The 21,034-nt window shown below is 41.2% G+C and overlaps 1 protein-coding gene across 1 annotated transcript in view; it reads left to right on the forward strand.

The window, feature by feature from the left end:
- Positions 1–21,034, forward strand: part of VPS13B (vacuolar protein sorting 13 homolog B) — a 2,198,633-nt gene that overhangs the window by 300,657 nt on the left and 1,876,942 nt on the right.

Here is a 21,034-nt window from a genome sequence, read left to right on the forward strand (position 1 = left end):
GCATATTTTTCCTTTGCAAATATTCGAAGGAAAAGGTACCTGCGAAATTTACACTGTCTTATTGTTTCGGTACTATTTTGGGTCAAAACTTGTATCATGTTGCTTCCCCCAGGTTAACCCTGTCTCAGGAATGCCTCCATGACAATGGAGGTAAAAATACATTGTTGCACAACATGCATATTTTTACCTACATTCAGGGTGAGCATTTTTCAAAAAGCCCTTTTAGCCTAGTAAATAGCACTTGTATCTCTCTATATGCATATGAGTCATTTTTAAATTGTTTTTTGATGAGGTTAAAATTGTTTTGCAGTCTAGTTTCTTTTAATTACAATTTACATATTTTATCAAGAGAAGTTACCGGTATATATGAGCACAATTTAGTAACATTTGGGAGAAAAGCATTAGAATTCATTGTTCTACTTGCATGCAAAAAAATGTATGGAATTAATTTATGGTTCATATTTGAGTAAAATAAGGTCTTGTTTCTGCTTTAGCATTTTGAGCAGCTGATACTATTCCAGCTAAAAATCTTGCCAAATTAAATGTTGTATTTTTCTAATAATGTTGAAAATTGTTCTAGTAATGTTTGAGTTCTTTTAATCAATTAATTGCTTTTCCTCTACAGTAATTGCAGACAGCTGAAGGGTGATCATGTTTAAAAAAAAAAATCCAGCTTGGCTTCAGCAGTTAGATTACGGAATTTTACTTTGAAATGGCAACCATCTGTACACAATGATGGGAAAGAATAAATAGTGAGAGCTGAGGGTATTTTTTACATTTTTAACATCAAAGACTATATATACACTAAACTCTAATAACTTTGGCAAGTACATTGATATCTTACCAAAATTATCATGCGATAAAAATGGCCACTTTTTGTCCCAGTTCATTAAGATAATTATGGAAAAATAATGCATGTTAATTTTCTGTGGGTTTACATTATTGCTAATACTGTGCTGGAAGGTATGATAGCTTCTTATCAAACATTACAAATTTACCACACATTAAAAAGACCATATTTTATTGTCAAAATGTATTGTAGGAAATCACACCTTGCCCAACAAAACTGTAAAAGCCACTCTTTAACAGTACTGTGAGGAGGTTGAAAGATTTTGAACCCAAGTAAGGAGGACAGGATTTTTCTAGAGTGTTTTTTCAATGTGATATCTCTTTGCCTCTGTTTATTCCTTTAATGTTTCTCATTCTTTGGTTTTGTATTTGAGTGCGAGTGTGTGCAAGTTTCTTGGTTTGTTTTTATTTTTAATCCCACTATCATGCTTTTTTTCTGTCTGCATCATCTGGGTTGGTTATGCATGTGTTACTTTTGGCGTCCACAGGCAAATTGCCGCACTCATCTCCTTGGCCAGGCCGTCTCTGCTGGCTCATGATGCAGCACAGTAGACCTCAGTGAAGCTGTGACATGATTTGGAGAGAGGAATGTCAGACTAAAATGAGATTACTTCACTGTTCTCTTGCCCTCGTTTGATAATACCCTGGTAGAGAACGAATCAAGCTAGGGCAAGAAAACATTGTAGAAATCTCAATTTTGTGTGACTTTCCTCACTCCAAATTATGTCAGATCTTCACCAAGGTCTACTGTGCTGTTTTACATCTCACTGAGAATGTAAAACTGGCTCCAAAACCCTAGACCACCACCAAAACTGCGCTGGAGGTGGACCCTTGGCCTGGTGCAGGATTGGTACAGTCCTCTGGTCGGACCCAGAGAGCGCTTGCCACCAGGAGGCGGAGCACACAAGGCGACAGAAGCTAGCTGGAGCTTCACCAATAACAGTCCGGGGTTTCCGCAGGTTGAGCCCTTGGGTATCCGGACTGCCTGGACTTAGGTGGCCTCCGGTGGTCTCCTGGAGAGGTATCAGAGATGTGTGCCCACCACGAGCAAGGGTGCGCGGCTGATGCAGAGTGGATGAGCTAGATCTGAACCGGAAGTTCAGGAGACCTCGGGAAGGCAATAGTTCAGAGAGGTCCTCTGGATGAGACAGGCAGCGCCTGCAGGTCTAGCCATGTGGAAGCCGCGGTTGTTATCCGGGCCAGAAGAGAGTGACCGAGTGAAGCCCAAGGGTCAGAGCCAGAGTATCAGTCCAAGAGAGTTCAGCCAAAGCGGGGGTCAATACCAGAATCAATTCATGCGTAGTCGTGGCAAGCGAGGGTCGGTTCCAGGTGGCAAACAATATTGTGGCCAGGTAGGTAGTGGTCAGTTCCAGGTGGCAGAGAGGTCAGGCAGGCAGAGGTCAGAACCAAGAAGTCAGTCCGGATAGGTACTACCTGGGAAGGACACAGGAACAGGGAGCCGCTGGAACAGAAGACATTGGAACACAAAGACAAACTCACTACACAAACGGTGTCGACCCGATTGTCAAGGAAAATAGCAGTTGTGTGAGCCCTGCTTATATACAGGGCTCAGGTGATGTCATCGGGGTGCGCCGCGGTTGAGTTTCCCCACGCTAGGCCCTTTTAAATGTCCAGGAGTTTCGTAAGTGCTAGGGGGGGGGGGGGGTGGCCAATGCCATGGAGGATGCAGAGCCCCAATGTGAGGAGCGCAGTGAGAGAGAAGGCCCTGATGGGCCTGGAGATGCCCGGGGGTGCCATGGTGAGCAGCGCTGGCGGAGACTGCGAATGAGGAGCTGATAGAAGCGGCCGGGAAGCGCAACCAAAACATCACCTCGACTTACTAGCTGGCCTTCCTATAGCAGTATAAATAGTTGACTACTATGAATGCCACCAAAGAGTCTCTCTCTCTCTACTCCACTCCACGCCACTCTCCACCCCACTCTCCACATCCGCTTTCCTTTCTCCATGTCCAAAAATGCCCGAAACAAAATTTGTGATATTTATCACAAATCATGGCACACTGAGAATAATGCCTCTCACTTTCATTAATCCTGCCCAAACCCCTCCCCAATCCCGCCCCTTTGAATAAATTTATAAAATTTGCATTCGTGCCATGCGTTGTGATAACTATCATGTACATTATGGCATTATCACGGGCTTTAATGCCATAACCCGTTTTGATAAATCACCCTGTATGCTTGCTGGTTGGGGGATATGTATTTATTTAATATACATATAAGTTGAATTAGGAATTGATTTTCATGGCTCCCATGTGATGTATTTATTAATTTACTTAATTTTGTTGACTACTTCCCCCCCAAGCTAGTTTCTGAGGTCTTAAAAATGGTTTGTTTCTTTTATCATTTGCTTTTTCTTTTTTTTTAAACTAATTGTGAACATAACATGCCATACTGGGTCAGACAAAGGGTCCATCATACCCAGCATCCTGTTTCCAACAGTGGCCAATCCAGGCCATAAGAACCTGGCAAGTACCCAAAAACTAAGTCTATTCCATGCTACTGATGCTAGTAATAGCAGTGGCTATTTTCTAAATCAACTTAATTAATAGCAAGTAATGAACTTCTCCACCAAGAACTTATCAATCCTTTTTTTAAACCCAGCTACATTAACTGCACTAACCACATCCCCTGGCAACAAATTCCAGAGTTTGTGTGTTGAGTGAAAAATAACTTTGTACGATTAGTTTTAAATGTGCCACAGGCTAACTTCATGGTGTGCCCCCTAGTCCTTCTATTTTCCGAAAGAGTAAATAACCGATTCACATTTACCTGTTCTAGACCTCTCATGATTTTTATTTAATTTATTTAAATTCTTTTAATATACCGATGCTCAAGACGAAGGTCTTATCGTACTGGTTTACAGCATAACCAGGGGTAACCGATTAAATAGAAGAAAGTTACAATGAACAGGGATTTACAATGAACAAGGATTTACAGAACAGAAGAATTAAAAGCGAAAGAAGTTAGTTTAACATAACTCTAAAGTGTAAAGTAAGTAACAATCAACATATAATACTGGCTTAGACGATTGCCTAATAAGAAAATCGAACTGTGTAAGGAACGATACAGTGGGGGGGACGGGACTGTGAACAATTAAGGGATGAGTGTTTTTGATGGATGAGGAGTGATCCATCAAGGGAAGGCTTGCGAGAACAGCCAAGTTTTCAGTTTCTTTCTGAAGGAGAAAAGGCATTGTTCCTGATGAAGTTTTAAACACCTCTATCATATCCCCCCTCAGCCGTCTCTTCTCCAAGCTGAACAGTCCTAACCTCTTTAGTCTTTCCTCATAGGGGAGCTGTTCAATCCCCATTATCATTTTGGTCGCCCTTCTCTGTACCTTCTCCATTGCAACTATATCTTTTTTTGAGATGCGGCGACCAGAATTGTACACAGAATTCAAGGTGTGGTCTCACCATGGAGTGATACAGAAGCATTATGATATTTTGTTTTATTCAACATTCCCTTTCTAATAATTCCCAACATTCTGTTTGCTTTTTTGACTGTGTCAGCACACTGAACAGACAATTTCAATGTGTTATCCACTATGACGCCTAGATCTCTTTCTTGGGTGGTAGCTCCTAATATGGAACTTAACATTGTGTAACTATAGCATGGGTTATTTTTCCCTATATACATCACCTTGCACTTATCCACTTCAAATTTCATCTGCCATTTGGATGCTCAATTTTCCAGTCTCACAAGGTCCTCCTGCAATTGATCACAATCCGCTTGTGATTTAACTACTCCGAATAATTTTGTATTATTCTCAAATTTGGTTACCTCACTCGTCGTATTCCGTTCGAGATCATTTATAAATATATTGAAAAGCACGGGTCCCAGTACAGATCCTTGAGGCACTCCACTGCCCACTCCCCTCCACTGAGAAAATTGTCTATTTAATCCTACTCTGTGTTTCCTTTTCTGTTGGAAAAAAACCAGTAGAACTAGGGGTCATGATTCGAAACTCCAGGGAGGAAGATTCAGAACCAATGTTAGGAAGTATTTCTTCACGGAGAGGGTGATGATACCTGGAATGCCCTTCCGGAGGAAGTGGTGAAGACTAAAACTGTGAAGGATTTCAAAGGGGCATGGGATAAACACTGTGGATCCATAAAGGCAAGAGGATGGGAATGAAGAATGGAGGGTACTTCCTGGTGATTACTACCCTTACTCAATAAGCTTTCGCACGGTTAATGCAACTCCAACATTGATCTCTGCTTCAATGGCAAGGGGAAATGTGGAAAAGAGGATTTGCATTCAGACAACAACCAAAAAGGACCGAACTTCACAGTCTGGGTAAACAAATAAGCATGGGGATAGTTTGCCTATTACGGCAGTTACTACCCTAAGCCTGATACATCACTTTGAATGCATATACAGCGTTGCTCTCTGCTTCAACGGCAGGGATAAATGTGAAAAAGAGGATTTACATTCAGACAACATCCAACAAGGCATTGATCTGTGCCGTCTGGGTAAATGAGCATCGGGGTAACTTGATTGATGCGGCGGTTACTACATTAACCATTAAGCTTTATGCTCACCTTTGATGCAACTCAACATTACTCTCTGCATCAATGGCAGGGGATGGCAGGAAATTTGAATCAAACGGTTAACAACAAGGACCCTGAACTTGGTGGTTGGTGAAACAGATTAGTGTGGGAGCTTGCTGGGCAGACTGGATGGGCCGATTGGTCTTTTTTTACCGTCATTTCTATGTTTTAGCCAGTTTGTAATCCATGAAAGGACATCACCACCTATCCCATTACTTTATACTTTTCCTATGACGCCTCTCATTATGTATTTGCCTTCTGAAAATCCAAATACATTACATCTACCGGTTCATGTTTATCTACATGTTTATTAACCCCTTCAAAAAAATGAAGCAGATTTGTGAGGCAAGACTTGCCTTGGGTAAAGCCATGCTGACTTTGTTCCATTAAACCATGTCTTTCTATATGTTCTGTGATTTTAATATTTAGAACACTTTCCACTATTTTTCCTGGCACTGAAGTCAGGCTAACTGGTCTGTAATTTCCCGGATCGTCCCTAGAGCCCTTTTTGAATAATGGGGTTACATTAGTCTCTCTCCAGTCTTCAGGTACAATGGATGATTTGAATGATAGGTTACAAATTTTTACTAATAGGTCTGAAATTTCATTTTTTAGTTCCTTCAGAACCTTGGGGTGTATACCATCCGGTCCAGGTGAAAAATCTTTGTTATTTGTTCTTATCAAATTTATTATGCTTGATGTAATTTTGTGAAAATTGCATAAATTAAAAAAAGAAAAAAGGAAACCAGAGAATCTAATGGCCAGCAGAACACCATGGAAAAACATGAAAATGCTATCCTTGTACTAGAACAGGTAAAGGATCTCTTCAGATACTTGGGCATGGTTGCAGCTGTGAATTTAGAGAGGACAGGTAAGAATATTTGTTGTAGCTACACACCATCACATCTAAGGGATAACTTCTGTTTTACACCAAGGAGGTGGGGACATGATCTTTGGGGTCACAGGGATTTTAAAACACTTTCCTTTTTTCTCATTTAATACTTGTACACATTTATCAAATTAGGTAAAGGAACTTTCCAAGTACTCAGTTCGGTGCAGCATAAAATTATGTGTAACATTTTTCAAGAATTGTGCATGGAATGCTTGCTATCCTACTTTCATCTTTCATACCTCAAAGTCAGGGTCTAAGTCATTAGAGACAGACATTAGGGTTAGAAGAGACAAAAAGACTACTTCCTTTACATCTCACTCAACATTAGTTGACTGAGGTTGGACTGCATCAAGCACCACAAATGAGGGTTTCATTTACTTACTTCAACACTCACATGCTCTTCACTTCTGTTTTACAGAGTCTAGTATTTGGACCATGTTTAGAATGCATCAGCTTCTGCAGCTAGGTTCTAGGATGTACTAGAGCCGAATCCTTCTCAATTCTTGAGGTAGAGGAGGAAGCAATGTAACCTGAGAGAAGAAGAGTGGAAGAAGAGTCTGAACCTGTCAGGATTTGACCAGGCCATAGGTAGTCTGCATACTTAAGTTGACATACCTCAATAGAACAACTGTGAAGGCCTGTAGTGAAGCAAGTGGCAGTTTCTATTGGACTGTTCAGAGAAGAGTCAACCAAGCAAAGCGATATAACAACAAGCATTAAGGAACTAGAGCAGTTTACAGAAGCAAAGTCTCAAGAACCAAGGCAGAGAACCCAGTAGTGATGAGTCAGGAGCTAAAGCAGTAGGTCTGTGACTAAGAAATCATACTAGGGTGCTGTCGTGCCAGCAAAGTACCTCTGTGATGATAATATAATAAATCTTTATTGGTGTTCTACCCTTCCTTAATTCAATTCCTGTCTTGCAGGGAAGTCTTAGTCTTTCCTTTAGAAGTTATGTATATACCAGGCTCCTTCTACTTCCTTTGCTTCTCGGGTACTCCCCACTTCCCTTCTCTGATGGCTGTGCCCCACTGGTTCAAGTCCAAGTATTCCTAATGGAAACAGAGCCACTTAAGCTAGAGGATGTTCCTCTTGAACCTGAGACACAGGTATTCATGGAATGGACCCGGATACCTTTTATCACTTAATGGTGGAGTCACAGCAGGATACTGAGGAGGGTTCAGGATCCCTACATCTGAGATCCATGCTGAGATTCCATCCAGCAGTATGTTGTCACAGATTTCTCTAACAGCCTTCTTTAGGAGTCCCCTGTCACTTTGTCTGAAATCACAAATAATCTCCCCTCATGATCTTCTTGGTCCTCAGTATCAAAGAAGTTATAAAGTAGGTGAAACACTTAAGGAATGTCATCTGACAGCTGAATTACAGTGATAATCCAAATCTTTGACCACCTAATAAGAGATCTGGGGACTAAAATAACAGAGGATTAAGGCTCTGTGTCCATTGGAAGATCCCTTAATAATCTCCATTGAATCCACCCAACTGACACCACAGAGCAGCCCAAGTTGGTGAGGATGCTGAATTGGAGATGGTTGGCATAGCATGAATGGCATATTGGAAATAGAAAGCCCCATCTTTAAAGTTCCTGTTTCCTTCTCTGAATTATTTTGCTGGATTTTCCGGTGGATCTTTGTCTCTTAACTGTCAAGAGAGAAATCAAGCAACACTGTTTAAAGAAGAGAAGTAATCTGCAATGAGTTGTGCTTGAACCTAGCTGCTACTTTATAGATTGTTTAGCTTTAGCAGGGGACTACAGGGAATTGTCTTCTAGATCCGGGTTAATATGGGCTCAAACTTCACCAGTCTGTGTTTGGTGAACTATAACTATGATTGTCACTAATTAAACCATTGTATTCTTTACATGGAACAACGGCATAGAAAATGTCTAAATAAATAAATAAATGACACATATTTTGGTCGGGAGGTAGCTCACCTGAGCAGTAGTGATTATCAGACGGTATGGTTCGATATCGCAAATAGAATACAGAGAAGTAACACAAAGACCCGAGTTTTGGATTTCACAAATAATGGACTTTGTCAAAATGGAGATATACCTGGAGGAAGAACTGGAAGACTGGGAGAAAATGGGTGAGGTGGAATAACAGTGGGCCATATTACAAGAAGCTATTTAAAAGGCAACAATTCTATATGTTAGAAAATTAAAGAAGAATAAGAGAAAAAGAAATTGATTTGGTTCTCTAAGGAGGTGGCTGAAAAAATTAAGGCAAAAAGAACAGCATTCGAGAAGTATAAATGATCTCAAAAAAAGGAACACAAGGAAGAATATCTGTTGAAAATGAGGGAGGTGAAGAAAACTCAGGAAAGCAAAAAGTCAAGTGGAAGAAAGAATTGCCAAAGAGGTAAAGAGAGGAAACAAACATTTTTTAGGTTGGAAGTGGTATAGTAAAATTGAAAGGTGAAGGAGCACTGTGTAGAGAGCGATGAAGAAATGGCAGAAATATTAAACAAATACTTCAGTTTGGTGATCATGAAAGAAGACCCTGGAGAAAGGACTGTTGCTGGTAGACAAGTCGGTAGATGAAATGCCATTTACAGAAGAGAATGTATTGGAAGAGCTAGGAAAACTGAAAGTGGGCAAGGCCATGGGGCAGGATGAGGTTCATCCCAGGATGTTGAGGGAGCTCAGAGATGTACTGGTGGGTCCCCTGAATGACCTGTTCAATAGATCCCTGGAAATGGGAGTGGTGCCCAGTAATTCGGAGAAGTGTGGAAGTGGTCCTGCTCCACAGAGTGGTAGCAGAGAGGAAGCTGGAAACTACATGCCAGTCAGCCTTACCTCCATGGTGGGAAAATTAATGGGGACTCTGCTGATGGAAAGGATAGTGAACTATCTACAGTCAAGAGGATTGCTGGACCTGAGGCAGCATGGATTCACTAGGGGAAAATCCTGTCAGACAAATCTGATTGATTTTTTCGATTGAGTGACTAAAGAATTGGATCAAGGAAGAGTGCTCGATGTGATCTACTTGGATTTCCTCAAAGCTTTTGATATGGTCCCGCATAGGAGGCTTATGAATAAAATAGGAAGCTTGGGAGTGAGCACCAAGGTGGTGGTGTGGATAACAAACTGGTTGATGGATAGAAGACAGCTTGTAATGGTAAACGGAGCCTAGTCTGAAGAGAGAACTGTGTTAATCGGAGTGCCACAATGATCAGTGTTGAGACCGGTTCTGTTCATTATTGTGAGTGACATTGCGGATGATACTAAGATATGCAACAGTGGACATGCTAGAAGGAGTAGAGAGAATGAGATGTGATTTAAGGAAGCGTGAACAGTGGTTGAAAATATGGCAGCTGAGATTCAATGCCAAGAAGTGCAGAGTCATGCATGTGGGGTGCAGTACTCCAAAAGAGCTGTAGGTGATGGGGCGGGGGGAGGGCTGTTGTGCATGGCATGAGAGGGACCATGAGGTGATAGCTTCTAGTGATCTGAAGAAGGCTAAGTAATGTGACAAGGTGATAGCTAAAGCCAGAAGAATGCTGGGCTGCATAGAGAGAGGAATAACCAGTAAGAAAAAGGAAGTGATAATTCCCTTGCACATGTCCTTGGTGAGGCCTAACCTGGAGTACTGTGTTCAGTTCTGGAGACCATATCTCAAAAGGGGCAGACATAGGATGGAGGTGATCCAGAGAATGTTGACCAAAATGGTGGGTGGTTTCCATCAAATGACTTATGTGGAGAGGTTGAAGGACCTAAATATTTATAACCTGGAAGAAAGGAAGTGCAGACCTTTAGATACCTGAAAGGTTTTAATAATGCACAATCAACAACAAATCTTTTCTGTTGGAATGAAATCATTAGAACTAGGGGTCACGAAAGGAAACTCCAAGGAGGACAACTTAGAACAAATGTCAGGAAATGTTACTCCACGGAGAGGGTAGTGGGTGCCTGGAATGCTCTTCCAGAGGAGGTAGTGAAGACAAAAACAGTGAAAGATTTTATAGAAGCATGGGATAATCACTGTGGATCCCTAAGATCACAACTCTCTGACTACCTCGAGAAACATAAATTACTTTACCCCTCACAGTACGGTTTCCGGAAATCCTCCAGCACAGAAACCCTCCTCATCTCCCTATCAGACCACATCCTCCTGGGTCTTGACAAAGGGCTTTCATACCTACTGGTCCTCCTAGATATCTCAGCGGCTTTCGATACGGTAAACCATGCCATTCTTCTAAACCGCTTATCTGACATTGGAATCGCTGGAATCGCCCTCAGATGGTTCAACTCTTTCCTCAAAAATAGAAGCTACAAGGTTAGAGTCAACAACAGAGAATCACCAACTTATAAAGCAACACTAGGCGTCCCACAAGGCTCTTCTCTATCCCCTACCCTCTTCAATATCTACTTATTGCCCCTCTGCCATCTGCTCACAAACCTAAAACTAACACATTACCTCTATGCAGATGATGTGCAGATATTGATCCCCATAAAAGATTCTCTGCCAAAAACGCTCGACTACTGGGAAAATTGCCTGAAGTCCATAAAAAGCCTCCTCTCTAGCCTGAACCTGGTTCTAAACGCATCCAAGACGGAAATCCTTCTTATCTCCCCTGAACACTCGACCAATACCGACACTACAGCTCTGGACCCACAGATCTCTCAAACTAGAGATTTAGGAATTATACTAGACAATCATCTAAATCTAAAGAAATCAATTAATAATATCACCAAGGACTGTTTCTATAAGCTTCAAGTTTTAAAAAGAATCAAACCCCTTTTCCACTTTCAGGACTTTAGAACCATCCTTCAATCCACGTTATTTTCGAAAACAGACTACTGCAGTGCCTTACTACTGGGGCTCCCCATTTCAACCACAAACCTATACAAATGCTCCAGAACGCAGCAGCTAGAATCCTAACCAATACCAACCGCCGTGCTCACATTACCCCCATCCTTCGAAACCTGTGTTGGCTGCCAATAAAATATAGAATTCTATATAAAGCTCTCATGATAATCCACAAATCTATTCACCAACAGCTCACACTAGACCTTCAGAACCCTCTCAAACACCACTCGTCCGAAAGACCCATCAGAGAAGCTTATAAAGGGACCCTTCAAGTCCCACCTTCAAAATACACCCGTCTAAAAACCACCAAAGAACGTTCCTTCTCCACAGCAGGCCCGGTACTCTGGAACAGACTTCCGACTGACCTAAGTCTGGAACCTTGCCTTCATACCTTTCGAAGACAACTGAAGACGTGGCTTTTCCTCCAAGCCTTCCCCTAGTCAAAATGTCATTTCGAACTCAGCCTAAGGAATGAGATAATTACCAATCTCATAACCAGTTATATATTATTTATTTGTTGCTTTTCCGCTCTACCTTTCTTCCTGGCTACTCTAGCCCCCAAGTTCAATGCCCTTGTTTTATGTAACTTTGCTTGATTCAGCCTTCTTGTTTTTGGTTACACTTGTTCATCCCCTAAGTTCCATGTAAACCGGCCTGATGTGAATTCTATTCGTGAAGTCCGGTATAGAAATATATATTAAATAAATAAATAAATAAATAAATAAATGATAGATGATGGAAATGAAGAAAAGAGTGCATTGGGGTAACTGTTAGCTACTATCCTTAACCAATAAGCCTTCATTCATACTGTTGATGCAACTCCATCATTGCTCTCTGCTTCAACGGTAGGGGGAAAAGAGGAAAAGGGGAATTAGATTCAGTCAGCAACCAACTAAGACATTGAATTTTACAGTCTGGGAAAACAAGCATGGAGGGGGGGGACGACGACGACTTGCTGATGTGGTTGTTACTACCCTTAGCAGAAGGCATGGAGATTGCTGGGCAGACTGAATGGACTGTTTGGTCTTTTTCTGTCGTCATTTCTATGTTTATGAATATAGAGTATGTATATATACAGCTCCAAAGGTACTAGCTTATTTATGCGATGGGAATAAATTGTAATCATAACTCCATTAATCAATTTGCCTATTTTTTTTTCCATTTGCAAATAAAAAAAATAGAATCTCCAATAATTTTTTTCAATCTTTTTTTCAGCAAGGTTATCTGCTCATGTATCACCCAAAATGATCTTCATTATAAATTGTGATTACTGAAATCATATCACTTATCTTTGGAGGCCTGACCCAAAGTAGATACATTTCAGCACTCTTATAGTACCTGCATTGGGGGAATAGGTCATTTTTAAAATCAGGGTACTAAATTTGTGTCTGATTAAAAAAATGTTTGTTATAGTAGTAACTAGTGGGAAGGCAACCAAGTTCATTCATAACATTTCCTCATGACCTTGTGATCCAGTCTACACCAGTGTAACCCATCGCTACCAGACATGAAGCAACTGACATGATCAGTACCATCCATTTGGTTGAATAAATCTTATGCTTGTATTAACCAATTATGAGGGAGATGTATGCTCCCAATGTCCACGAATCATATGCCCTACTGCATTTTACAAACACATAAGCAGTGCCCCATGGCTCATGTGATCATGTGGCCATGGGTAAAACTGCATAATTAGCTTTTTGCTGCATAATTTTAACCTACACAGTCCTATGTGGGTAATGATTCAGATGAACTGAACCAAATCACGGTGAACCTAGAAGATGTGGTAGGCCTGATTGTCAAACTGAAGAGTAGTAAATCATCTGGACCGGATGGTATACACCCAGAGTTCTGAAGGAACTCAAAAATGAACTTTCAGACCTATTAGTAAAAATTTGTAACCTATCATTAAAATCATCCATTGTACCTGAAGACTGGAGGATAGCTAATGTAACCCCAATATTTAAAAAGGGCTCCAGGGGCGATCCGGGAAACTACAGACCAGTTAGCCTGACTTCAGTGCCAGGAAAAATAGTGGAAAGTGTTCTAAATATCAAAATCACAGAACATATAGAAAGACATGGTTTAATGGAGCAAAGTCAGCATGACTTTACCCAAGCAAGTCTTGCCTCACAAATCTGCTTCACCTTTTTGAAGTGGTTAATAAACATGTAGATAAAGGTGAACCGGTAGATGTAGTATACTTGGATTTTCAGAAGGTGTTCGACAAAGTTCCTCATGAGAGGCTTCTAGGAAAAGTTAAAAAGTCATGGGATAGGTGGAGATGTCCTTTCGTGGATTACAAACTGGCTAAAAGACAGGAAACAGAGTAGGACTAAATGGACAGTTTTCTCAGTGGAAGGGAGAGGGCAGTGGAGTGCCTCAGGGATCTGTATTGAGACCCTTACTTTTCAATATATTTATAAATGATCTGGAAAGAAATTCGACGAGTGAGGTAATCAAACTTGCAGATGATACAAAATTGTTCAGAGTAGTTAAATCCCAAGCAGATTGTGATAAATTGTAGGAAGACCCTGTGAGACTGGAAAATTGGGCATCCAAATGGCAGTTGAAATTTAATGTGGATAAGTGCAAGGTGATGCATATAGGGAAAAATAACCCATGCTATAATTACACAATGTTAGGTTCCATTTTAGGTGCTACCACCCAAGAAAGAGATCTAGGCATCATAGTGCATAACACAATAACACATTGAAATCGTTTGTTCAGTGTGCTGCGGCAATCAAAAAAGTAAACAGAATGTTGGGAATTATTAGAAAAGGAATGGTGAATAAAACGGAAAATGTCATAATGCCTTTGTATTGCTCCATGGTGAGACCATACCTTGAATACTGTGTACAGTTCTGGTCTCCACATCTCAAAGATATAGTTGTGATGGAGAAGGTACAGAGAAGGGCGACCAAAATAATAAGGGGAATGGAATAGCTCCCCTATGAGGAAAGACTAAAGAGGTTAGGACTTTCCAGCCTAGAGAAGAGACGGCTGAAGGGGGATATGATAGAGGTGTTTAAAATCATGAGAAGGCTAGAACAGGTAGATGTGAATCTGTTATTTAACCTTTCCGATAATAGACTAGGGGGTACTCCATGAAGTTAGCATGTGGCACATTTAAAACTAATCGGAGAAAGTTCTTTTTCACTCAATGCACAATTAAACTCTGGGATTTGTTGCCAGAGGATGTGGTTAGTGCAGTTAGTGTAGCTGTGTTTAAAAAAGAATTGGATATGTTTTTGGAGGAGAAGTCCATTACCTGCTATTAATTAAGTTGACGTATTTATTTTATTTATTTATTTATCTATCTATCTATTTATTTATTTATTTATTTATTTATTTATGGAGTCTTCTATACCGATATTAGTAAAGACATCATATCTGTTAGATATGATGGCTTAGAAAAATAGCCACTGCTATTAATAGCAACAGTAACATGGAATAGATTTAGTTTTTGGATACTTGCCAGGTTCATATGGCCTGGATTGGCCACTGTTGGAAACAGGATGCTGGGCTTGATGGACCCTTGGTCTGACCCAGTATGGCATGTTCTTATGATGTTATGTTCACTGAGGGTTCCCCATCTACTAATTCAATCATTTGCAGAAAGCAGTAAGGTGCCTTCCTTCAGTCTCAGCTATCTCTCTGCTCCTGCTCCGGTGCCTCCCCTGGCAAACAGCCTTTAAGCAACAGAAAAGATTTGAGGCTGAGGCTGGAGCAAATGAAAGAGGCATTCTGCTCCCTAATTCAGACCATATCTTCTGTTGTTGTCCCCTGCTTGCCAACTCCTGTCCTGAATGGAACAGGAGGGAGAGGGGTGAAGTTGTTGTGGATGGAGAAAGCCATCAAAATACTTGATCCATCAGAGATCTTTTAAATGTAAGCAGTGATGATTTTGATACAATTCTCGGATGGAGTGATGTTCCTTTAGAAGATTTTAATCTTTATATCAAGATTCTTGTGGTTACATATGTGGTAAACCGTATACTAGGTACAAAGACCTGGATATATTTTTTGGAAGTCTGCAACTGCTGGTGTCTCACAGCTGGCAGAGACAGCATTAATTTCAATTCATAGCAGCTTTGATGACTGGCATTACTACTGACAAGTTTCAAGCTTATTTTGATTCAACCCCTTTTAATATCTATTACCAAGTGTCCAATATATGCATATCATTTTTCTGTGTAATTTAACAGCAATCACAGTCTCTCACTCACATACATATTCCCTCACATCACCTTCACAAGCACACTGCCTCTCTCTCACACAGGCTCACAAGCTTTCTTGCTTCTTACACTGGGCCTTCTCTGTCACTGGGCCTGCTGACCTTCGCAGCAAGCAGGATAAACTCCGTTCACAGCCAGCTTATGCTCCAGGCCTGATTTTCAGCACACACGGGAAGGGATCCAAGCATGGCCGGCTGATACTCCGGGCCTGATCTCCGCCATAAGCAGGATGGTTGTTCCTCATGGCCCACAGGGCCTCTCTCAAACATTCTGTGCAAAACCTGTAAATGCTACTTGGGAGGGGAATTCTGCACAAATTCTGTGCTCTGCAGTAGTGCAGAATTCCCCCAGGAGTACTGTGTACATTGCATAAAGGAATGAATGAATGAATGAATAAAAGTTGGGAGGGAGAAATCTTGTCATCACCTACTTTTATGGCTTGGATAGGGCCTTCTTGCCCTTAGGGTAATCTGTACAGAGTGACAGCTACAACTCTAAATATCTTGCTGGGCCTATTGGATGAACCATTTTGGTCTTTATCTATAAACATTTACTACGTTATTATTATGTTACAAGTTTATGAAATCTTTAAAAGTACAGGTGATGTCGATGCACGATCCCATGCCGATGATGCTTGCTCCACTTCTGGATAGACTAGACTCATTAATCGGTGCTCTTCCTTCGACACTGCTTCCAGCCGTGCAACCGGCTCCTACGAAGCCACCGACTCCAATGCCGATACCATTATCCTCGGATGAGGAATCGAATCGGCCGATGCCTGAATCGATGCCAGGACCATCGGGCTCCGCACCCTCTCACTGTCCTTCAAAAACACCGATGCCATCGATGCCTTCACCATCCTCTGTTCCTCCATTGGTGCCTCCTCTAGATCCGGCTGGATTTGCACCTCTCCATCAACCTCAAGGTCCTAGAGGTGCTAGTGACCAACCTTATGATCCATGGGAGGTTGATACTACAGACTCTGATCTTCCTTCTGAGCCTTCACCCCCAGATGAATGTCAACGTTCCCCACCTGAAGACCTGACATTTGCAAACTTTATAAAGGAAATGTCAGATACAATTCCTTTTAATTTGTAAACAGAAGAGGATGCCAGGCATAAAATGCTTGAAATGCTGCTATTTGTAGATGCACCTAAGGAGGTCATGGCAGTTCCTGTTCATGAAGTGCTGATGGACTTACTACACCATAACTGGGAACATCCTGGCTCAGTTCCTCTTTTAAATAGGAAAGCTGATGCCATCTATCCAGTACAATCAGCCCTCGGATTCCAAAAAACACAGCTACCCCACCAGTCTTTAGTTATGGAGTCAGCCCAAAAGAAATCTAAAAAATCCAGGCCTCATTCCTCAGCACCTCCAGGTAAGGAGCAAAAATCACTGGACGCCTTCGGATGAAGAGTCTTCCATGGATCAATGCTTATAGCACGCATTGCAGCAATTCAATTATATATGACCCAGTACTCTAGAAACCTCTGGAAGAGTGTACATGAGTACTCAGAATCTCTACCTGATGAATACAGGAAGGTCTTAACATCCTCCTCAAAGGTCTAGATTCTGGCAAGCATGAGATAAGAGCGGTGTATGATATCTTTGACACCACCTCCAGGGTTTCCGCAGCAGGTATCAGTGCATGACGTTGGGCATGGCTTAAGTCCTCTGACTTATGACAAGAGGTCCAAGATCGTCTAGTTGACCTCCCATGTACTGGTGACAACTTATTTGGCATTAAAGTCCAGGTAACAGTTGCACAACTAAAAGATCACCACGATACCCTGCATCAGTTGTCTACTCTTCCTGCAGATTATCCATCCACCACAAAAAGATCTTTCAGACAAGATCCTCCATGGTTTACATTTAGACCCAGGAGGTATTATCCACCTCAATCTCGTCCCCAACAATCTAAACCTCCACAAAGAGGCCAGATTCATCAGACTAGAACACAAAAAACCCAACCAGCCCCACAGACCCGCCCAGCTTTGGGTTTTTGACTCTGTTCTAGAGAGCAACAGCCAATCTCTTCCTTCCCATGTCACTCCAGTGGGAGGCCACTTGTGCCTTTTCTCCAATCTATGGCACACAATCATGACAGATCAGTGGGTACTAACTGTAATAACCCAAGGATACCATCTAAACTTTCTCACTATACCACTGAACAGGATATCCCGTCCACTCACAAACCCAAGCATTCACTCCCCGCTCCTCGAAGCAGAGCTCTTGACCCTTCTGCAATCAAATGCTATAGAACCAGTACCTCGACAGCAGTGGGGTCAAGGGTTCTACTCTCGTTACTTCCTGATCCCAAAAAAATCAGGAGGCATTCCTCCTATTTTGGATTTACATGCCCTAAACAAATATCTCAAAAAAGAAAAGTTCAGAATGGTAACCTTGGGTACCATGCTTCCGTTGATTCAACAGAAAGATTGGCTCTGCTCTCTAGACCTGCAGGAGGCTTACGCACACAGAGTGATATACCCTTCTCATCGCAAATACCTCATTTTCACAGTAGGTCAACTCCATTTTCAATACCGAGTACTACCATTCAGGCTCGCATCAGCCCCACGGGTATTCACAAATTGCCCTGCAGTTGTAGCAGCCCACTTAAGGAAAATCAACGTCCATGTCTATCCGTACCTAGACGATTGGATTATCAGGGCTCAAACTCAAAAGGGAGAATTTCAATCACTCCGTTACACAATCAGTCTGCTCCAATCACTGGGGTTTCTTATCAGCTACCCAAAATCAAATCTGACTCCATCTCAAACAATTTCATTCATAGGAGCAGATCTCAACACTATCCAGGCAAAAGCGTTTCTCACACAGATCAGGGCACGCTCATTATCCATCATAGCAAGATTGATGCAATCTCGCCACACCATCACGGCTCGTCATCTCTTCACCTTACTGGGTCACATGGCGTCCACGGTTCATGTAACCCCCGTGGCTTGCTTAGCCATGAGAGTGTCGCAATGGACTTTAAAATCCCAGTGATCCCAGTCAAGTCAAAAGATGTCTCACATTGTCCACGTCACCAATCAGCTTCGGCTCTCCCTAGATTGGTGGATACAGGAGTCCAATCTCGTTATAGGACTCCCTTTTCAGCCTCCACAATCCCAAATCCTATTTATTTATTTATTTATTTATTTATTTATTTATTTAAGGGGTTTTTTTTTTTTAATACCGATATTCGTGGGTACATCATATCTGTTTACAGAGAACTTAACGAGTTACAATGAACAAGTGGGAGAACAGAGGAACTGGGTAGAAAAAAAAACAAGGGAAGGAACGGAGGACATGTACAGAGTAGCAAGGGAAAGTAACTGGTAAACAGAAAAGCAGCTAAGAATGTGAGGTATAATGTACATGATTAACACGAAATAATATATTCTAATATATACATTATATTCTGATGTACAGGGTAGCAAAGTCACGTAACTTGTAATCAGAAAAGCAACTAAGAAATATGAGGAATAAAGTACACGATTAACACAAAGTAATATATTCTAATATAACAAGGAAAGAATCTTAATATTCACTGGGTATCAAGTACAGGACTAACCAATGTATGTACATGAATAATACACAGTAATGTATTCTAATATAACATGGAAAAGTATCTTAAAATACATGGGGTATCAAGTACGGGACTAACCAGTGTACAGGGAAGCCTGGGGAAAATAAGGATAAAGGGTGAAAGGTGCAGAGATAGGAGCAATAAAAGCAGTAAGTGGAATATATACTGATATAAACAAGGTTTCAAGTACAGAGATAACAATAAAAAATATATAAAAGGCGGGGTACTGTTTAAATTTGAGAGTGATCAATTTCCCACAGGTTATTGGAACCTCACTTCAGGAGCAATTTAAACAGTATCTGGGAACAGTTCTGAAAATTCCAAAAGAATCTCTACCTCCATTAGCAAAAATTTATTATCTATCTGAAAGGAGAGGGCAAGAGGATTTACGAAATCAACAAGATCCACAACAAGGACTATTGAATGTCACTGAACTGTTAGAAACATCTAATGAGGAATTAGTTCAAAAAAAGGGGCATTGTCCTTGTTAAGTTTATTTTCCCATCAGATAGGGATTTGGTGCTTAAATTGTTTTTAAGAAATAGAGCTATTAAATATTATAACCAACAAATCTGGATTTTTCCAGATGTTACAAGAGTTACGCAGAGTAGGAGAGAGGAATTTTTAGCTTTAAAACAATTAGCAGAGAAAGTAGGAGCCCAGATGTTGATTCGTTACCCCTGTAAATGCATGGTTAAATTAAATAATGAGAATTACATCTATTATGAATCTTTGGAATTAAAAAGATTTTTGGAGGCTAAGAATTTACTGGGGGAGGTGGCTTCTGAATAAAGGTATTCGCATAATGGGTATAATGGGGTATAATTATCCAGCTAACATAAGAAGTAATTATTTCCTTGATAAATGCTCAATTTAAAATTCTTGATTCCCTCTATTTCATGGTAATTAGAATGCCTAAATGGATTTATAAATGTTTTGGTATTTTTCTCTTTCTTTTATGAATTTGTTATTTCTGTTTAGTCATTCGTGCTAGTAAATATGTATATGTCATGAATTATAAAAATTTAATAAAGATTAAATAATAAAAAAAAAATAAAAAAATAAAAAAAGGCGGGGTACTGTAAAGTAAAACTGAAAAAGAACAAAACAGAGCAACAAAGGAAGATGAATAAAAGTATAGGTGGGTGCAAGGGAATTGGGATGGGGCAGTGGAAGGGGCTGGGAGGGATGAGAGGAGGGAGGGGGGCACAAGGGGGGGGGGGAGTAAGGGGGGAAAGGGGAAGATGGTCTCTATTCCGGATATGCCTGTTTGAAGAGCCATGTCTTTAGCTTTTTCTTGAATTTCTCAGTACATGACTCTAGGCGTAGGTCAAGGGGCATGGAGTTCCAGAGGGTGGGACCTGCAATAGATAGGGCTCATTGTTTTGTAGAAGTGAGATGAGTGGTCTTAGGGGAGGGTCTATATAGGCAACCCTTGTAGGCGGATCTAGTGGGACGACTGGAGGAGAGGTAGCGAAGGGAGTTTTCGAGTCATTGGATGTTGTGGGTGTGTAGTGTTTTGTGGATAATAGTGAGGGTTTTGTAAATATGCGGGAGGAGATGGTGAGCCAATGGAGTTCCTTGAGGACAGGGGTAATATGGTCGGATTTACGGGTGTTGGTGAGAATTCTAGCTGCTGCATTTTGTAGCATCTGGAGGGATTTGATGGTGGTGTAAGGGAGGCCTAGTAGTAGTGAATTACCATAGTCTAACTTGGAGAAAATAATCACTTGGAGGACAGTACGGAAGTCGTGGACATGAAGAAGGGGTTTAAGTATTTTGAGAACCTGTAGCTTAATGAAGCCGTCTTTTATGGTTGCGTTGATGTGTTTTTTAAAATTAAGTTGTTGGTCAGTAGTGGCACCAAGATCCCGTACACTGTATGGGAAGGAGATGGTGGGGGGGAGGGGCGCACTGCAGAGGGGTGGCATTATGTTATGTTGGGAGGATACGATTAGTAGTTCCGTTTTAGATGTGTGTAAGGCCAAGTGGAGATTGGTGAGGAGGGTATTTATGGATGAGAGGCAATTTTCCCAGATTTTGAGTGATTTGGATAAGGATTAT

The sequence above is a fragment of the Rhinatrema bivittatum genome, chromosome 2 (assembly GCF_901001135.1).
Source record: "Rhinatrema bivittatum chromosome 2, aRhiBiv1.1, whole genome shotgun sequence".
Lineage (NCBI taxonomy): Eukaryota > Metazoa > Chordata > Amphibia > Gymnophiona > Rhinatrematidae > Rhinatrema > Rhinatrema bivittatum.